Genomic DNA, 6,541 nt, shown 5'->3' with positions numbered 1-6,541 from the left:
AGAACCCGCCTGTCACTGCAGGAGACTAAGAGACAAGGGTTCGATCCCTGGGTCAGGAAGATCCCCTGGAGAAGCACTACCCACTCCAGTATTCTTCACTGGGGAATCCCTATGGACAGAGGAGCCTGGCCGGCTATCAGTCCAGGGGTTGCAAAGATTCAGACGTGACTGAGCTACTAAGCACGCATGCACATCATTATAGTGTCTTACAGAACAATTTTATTGCCCTAAAATCCTCTGTACTCTGCCTGTTCATCCCTCCCTCCCCTCATCCTCTGGCAACCACTGAAATTTTTACTGTCTCCATAATTTTACCTTTTCCGGAATGTCACATAGTTGAAACTGTACAGCGTGGAGCCCTTGCAGATTGGCTTCTTTCTCTTAGTCATTTGCATTGAAGTTTCTTCCATGTTGCTCTATGGCTTAAGAGTTCATTTTTGCTTAGTGCTTGCTGAATAATATTCCACTGTCTGAATGGACTGGAATTTATCCATTCACCTCTGAAGGGCATCTTGGAGGCTCACAAGTGTGGACAATTATAAATAAAAACAAAAATAAACAAATGGGACCTTATGAAACAAAAAAGCTTTTGCACAGCAAAGGAAACCATAAACAAAACAAAATGACAGCCCTCAGAATGGGAGAAAATATTTGTAAACAAAGCAATTGGCAAGGCATTAATTTCCAAAATATACAAACAGCTTGTGCAGCTCAATATCAAAAACACAAGCAACCCAACCAAAAAATGGGTGGAAGATCTAAGTAGACATTTCTCCAAATAAGATATACAGATGGTTAAAAAGTACATGAAAAGATTCTAAACATCACTAATTATTAGAGAAATGCAAATCAAAACTAATGAGATATCACTTCACACCAATCAGAATGGCCATCATAAAAAAAATCTACAAACAATAAATGCTGGAGACGGTGTGGAGAAGAGGGAATCCTCTTGCACTGCTGGTGGGAATGCAAACTGATACAACCACTATGGAGAACAGTATGCAGATTTCTTAAAAACTAGGAATAAAACCACCATATGACCCAGCAATCCCACTACTAGGCATGTACCTTGAGGAAACCAAAATTGAAAAAGATACATATAACCCAATATTCATCGCAGCTCTAGTTACACTAGCTAGGACATGGAAGCTACCTTGATGTCCATTAACAGATGAGTGGATAAAGAAGCTGTGGTGTATATATACAATGGAATATTACTCAGCCATAAAAAGGAAAGTATTTGTCAGACCTAATGAGGTGGATGAACCTAGAGCCTATTATACAGAGTGAAGTAAGTCAGAAAGAGAAAAACAATTATCTTTTACTAACGCATATATATGGAATGTAAAAAGGTGGCGCGGATAAACTATTTGCAGAGCGGCAGTAAAGACACGGACACTGAGAGCAGACTTGTGGGCAGGGCTCAGCAGGAGGAGAAGGCGGGAGGCATGGAGAAAGTGACTCGGAAAGACACATTACCATATGCAGAACAGACGACAGCCAATGGGAATTTGCTGTATGACTCGGAACTTAAACCGGGGCTCCATAACAACCTCGAGGGGTGGGATAGGGAGGGAGGGGGAAAGAATGTTCAAGTGGGAGGGGACATGGGTAAACCTGTGGCTGATTTCCTGTTGATGTTTGGTAGAAATCAATACAATACTGTAAATCAATGATCCTTCAGTTAAAAATAAATAAATAAATAAAAATCTACAAACAAGAAATATTGGAGAGGATGTACAGAAAAGGGAACCATCCTATACCGTTGGTGGGAATTTAAATTAGTACAGTCTCCATGGAGAACAGTTTGGAGGTTCCTCAAAAAGCTAAAAATAGAACTGTCATATGGCCCAGCAATCCCACTCCTGGGCATATATCCAGAGAAAAACATAACTGGAAAAGACACACGCACTTCAGTGTTCATTTTAGTACTATTTACATTAGTCAGGACAGGGAAACAACCTAAATTTCCACCAACAGAGGAATGGATAAAAAAGATGTCATACATATATACAGTGGAATATTACTCAGCCATAAAAAAGAACAAAATGCCATTTGCAGAAACAGGATGGACCTAGAGATTGTCACACTGAGTGAGGTAAGTCAGACACAGAAAACAAATATCATATGATATCATTACACGTGGAACCTAAAAAAAGGGTACAAATGAACTTATTTACAAAACAGAAGTAGAGTCACAGATGCACAGATATAGAAAACAAACATGGTTACTGGGAGATGGGGCTGCTGCTGCTGCTGCTGCTGCTAAGTCGAGTCAGTCGTGTCCGACTCTGTGCGACCCCATAGACAGCAGCCCACGAGGCTCCCCCGTCCTTGGGATTCTCCAGGCAAGAACACTGGAGTGGGTTGCCATTTCCTTCTCCAGTGCATGAAAGTGAAAAGTGAAAGTGAAGTCGCTCAGTCATGCCCGACTCTTCGCAACCCCATAGACTGCAGCCTACCAGGCTCCTCCGTCCATGGGATTTTCCAGGCAAGAGCACTGGAGTGGGGTGTCATTGCCTTCTCCAGACAGATATTAGCTGCTATTATCTCAGCCATCCTGGGAGCTCCTGGGGAGGGGGACTGACTGGAAGGGAAGAGATCCTCTGGAGTAGGAAATGGCAAACCACTCCAGGATTCTTGTCTGGGAAATCCCATGAACAGAACAGCCTGGCGGGCCACAGTCCACCGGGTCGAAAAGAGTCAGACATGACTGAGCAACTGAGCACACGCATAAGTTTTTAACTAGAGCCCTTGCTCCGCAGCAAGAGAAGCCCACGTGAACAAGAAGAGCGTGTGTGGTGCAATGAAGACCCAGCACAGCCAATAAGTAAATAAATAATTTTTAAGTGTCTTAAAGAAACCACAATGATATATTGTTCTTCATATCCACTAGTATGGACTAGAATTTTAAGCTTTATCAATTAAAAAAACAGAAAATAAGTGTTGGCGAAGATACAGAGAAATTGAAACCTTCATACATAGCTGGTAGGACTGAAGATGGTTCAGTTACTGTGGGTTGAGAGGAGGACCATAAAGAAGGCTAAGCACTGAAGAACTGATGCTTTCGAATTGTGGTGCTGGAGAAAAGACTCTTCAGAGTCCCTAGGACAACAAGGAGATCAAACCAGTCAGTCTTAAAAGAAATCAACCCTGAATATTCACTGGAAGGACGGGTGCTGAAACTGAAGCTCCAGTTCTTTGCGAAGAGGCCACTCACTGGAAAGACCCTTGCCATTCCCTTCTCCAGGGATCTTCCTGACCCAGGAATTGAACCCAAGTCTCCTACACTGCAGGCAGATTCTTTACTGACTGAGGTACCAGAGAAGCCCAGTGCAGGAGACCCGGGTTCAATCCCTGGGTCAGGAAGATCCCCTGGAGAAGGGAATGGCAACCTACTCCAGTATTCTTGCCTGGAGAATTCCATGGACAGAGAAGCCTAAGGAGCTATAGTCCATAGGGTCACGAAGAGTCAGACACAACTGAGCAACTAACACACACGCATACACACACACACACTCTCTTACTGTATAACATCCCCACAAACATATGGCTTTAAGCAACTATGGTTGGTGGTGGTTTAATCGCTAAGACATGACCGACTCTTTGCAACCCCATGGACTGTAGCCCACAAAGCTCCTCCACCCATAGGTGTTGGGGGCCAGAGTGAGGTACTCCGCCCGTGACAAAGGTCATGAGGAAGGAGGCTCGACATACGCAAAGGCGGGATCGAGCCTCAGGAGTCCCCCTGGAAATCCTTGAGCATCTACCCCCATAACCAGAACCTGCCTACTTTACTACTTTGTGCTCTCACCTACACCTCTGACTTTACGGGGGGCTGTCCCCCACCACCTCTTTTGGAGAAGGAATTAACTTAGAGCTCCAGTTAATAATAATTCCTGGGCGTGATAGGAGTGTTTCAACCTACAAACTCCTCTGAAGGTTCTCTAGCCTGCCTGACACGCTTGTCCGGCCACATGTGATTGCTCACAGCCTCTCAACCGTGAGAGGCACGAGATGCTTTAAACCTTCTAAAAACAGGTTCCTTAGAAAAGTTAGAAAACTATTAGTATAAGTATAATGGGCTGATTAGAAATTGTATTGGTGAAGGGTTTTTCATTTGTTGAGCCAATGTTTGTTGCTAAATCTCCACATCCCCTGCCCTTACATACATTAATGAATATATAGAAGAAATAAGTATTAACCTTTGATATTAATCACGTTAGACCTTAGGCTAAGTAAATTCTTTCCTTAACTAAAACCCACTATACCCTCACCCTATAGGAATGTAACTTTATTTGTGTGGCGTCTGTTTTAAGAATAATCACCCTTGGAGAAAAAAGTGTTCTGGTTGACTGACTGCTGTGACAAGGAGAGGGTCATAAATTGTCAGCAGGCCCCCCTGGCCAGAAGATGATGTAACACCCCTAAGACCTCTGTATACATTTGTGTGAAGCACCTAACTTTAATAAAAGTCAGGACTGCTGTCCCCACGTGACTTTTGTATAACATCTCAGTGTATAAAAACAGACTCTGGAAAATAAAGAATTGGGATCAGTTTCTTGAAATACTGGTCTCCCCATGTCGCTCTCTCTCTCACTCTGGTTGAGTCTCCATCTGGAGCACGGAACCCGCCATGCTTACTAATTATGCCTGGGCTTCTAAGATCCGACCGGGGAGGCCTCAGTGTCTCCTCTCCTTCGGGAGAACGGAAGGATGCCTGCGGCCTACGTAAGTGGTGCAAGCTTCTTGTCTTGAAGTTTTATTGGTCTCCCGCGTAAACCAAGCTACTCAGCCTCTTTTCTCCACTGAATTTTCCTACTGAGCTATCCTCATTCTATTACTCTTTATATCTTTGATGAATATTTAAATAGTCGCCTAAGCCATCTCCCCTTCGAATACCCTAGATCAGCCAGGGCTGGACCCCGGCACATAGGATTCTCCAGGCAAGAATACTAGAGTGGGTTACCATTTCTTTCTCCAGGGGATCTTGCCAATGCAAGGATCAAACCCATGTCTCCTGCATTGTAGGCAGATCCTTTACCAGTGAGCCACCAGGGAAGCCCTTAAGTAACTATATTTATTATCCCTCATGGTTTCAGTGGGTCAGGAATTCAAGAGCAGCTTGTCGGGTGTTCTGAGTCAGTCTCTTGTGTGGTGAAGAGAGATGCCACCCGGGGCTGCGCTCATTTGAAGGCCAGATTGGGGCTGGGAGGGTCCATCTCCCAGGACCCCTGAGGTTCACCCACATGGCCGGCAAGTCGGTGCTGGCTGTTGGCTCCTCTCTGCAGAACTGCCTGAGTGTCCTCACAGTGGGGTATGTGCCCTTGCGTGTGTCCTTATAATGTGGCGGCTTGTTTCCCTCAGAGGGAGCAATCTGATAGGATCCGGGGCAGAAACTTCAAAACCTCTCATTTTCTAAGTCTGCATTCTGCTGCATTCTAATCTGTCACACAGGCCAGCCCTGATTCATTGCAGGACAGGACTACTCAAGGGCACGGATAACCAGGAGGCAAAGCTACCTGGAGATCCTCTTGGAGGCTGGCGACCTCAGCCTTCATCTGTAGGCTTGACCTTTTACATATAAGAAGGAAGGAGATGTCTCCTGAAAGACGGTCATGCGTATTTATCAGGAGGGAAGTCTTGCCTAGAAATCCCCAGCCAGCAGCTCCTCAGGACCCCTCAGCAAGGTCTGAGCCAATGTCCGTGACCCAGCTGCATGAGAAGCTGGGAAGGTGGGGACGGGGTGAGATTGCCTCTGTTGGTGAAGAAGAGGAAGGAAAGTAGCCGTTGGATGAGCCAACAACGTCTTTTGCAGATGGCTAACCACCTCAGCACCCTCCAAGAGGGACTGAGCAACCACACTCCCAGGAAAACGGGGTGTCATAAAACCCTTGACGTTTGGAGGGTTTAAACAAGCCCCCGGTGTGGGCTCTCAAGGAGAAAAGGAAATACTGTCCTAACCTGTGGCTTCTGAAGCTAGTGGTCACCCTAACTAGTGAGAAAAAAGTGAAAATGTTAGTCGCTCGGTTGGTCCCGACTCTGCAGCCCCATGCACTGTAGCCACCAGGCTCCTCTGTCCATGGAATTCTCCAGGCAGGAATACTGGAGCGGGTAGCCATTCCCTTTTCCAGGAAAGTGTACGGGAAAGAGAGCTGCTGCACACTGATTGCCACAGTCTTGAGATGTCAAGCCTGGGGAGGCCCTAGCTGAGTGCAGCCCATTTTCAAAAAGCAAGGGCATCCTTCACCAGCAAGTCCTAGGGACCGGTTGGGACCAGGCTCCCATAGCGACACCCTGTGGCCATAAGAAGCAACAGCAGTCAGAGCTATTTTGGGCATTGTGTAAGCAACCAAGTCAGTTCATGGAAACTTCAGGGTGCGCTCAAGATCCTGGATTGCTTGCAAATGAGACACGTGCAAGTGTGAGTGATCAACTGGGAAAATAAGAGCTGTGATCATATTGTATCCCACATTATGGAACCGACCATAAACCCAGGGCAAAAGCATAGACGCATATATCCCAAAGGGTTAACAGG

The sequence above is a fragment of the Bos taurus genome, chromosome 19 (assembly GCF_002263795.3).
Source record: "Bos taurus isolate L1 Dominette 01449 registration number 42190680 breed Hereford chromosome 19, ARS-UCD2.0, whole genome shotgun sequence".
Classification (NCBI taxonomy): domain Eukaryota; kingdom Metazoa; phylum Chordata; class Mammalia; order Artiodactyla; family Bovidae; genus Bos; species Bos taurus.
This window is presented reverse-complemented; position numbering follows the sequence as displayed.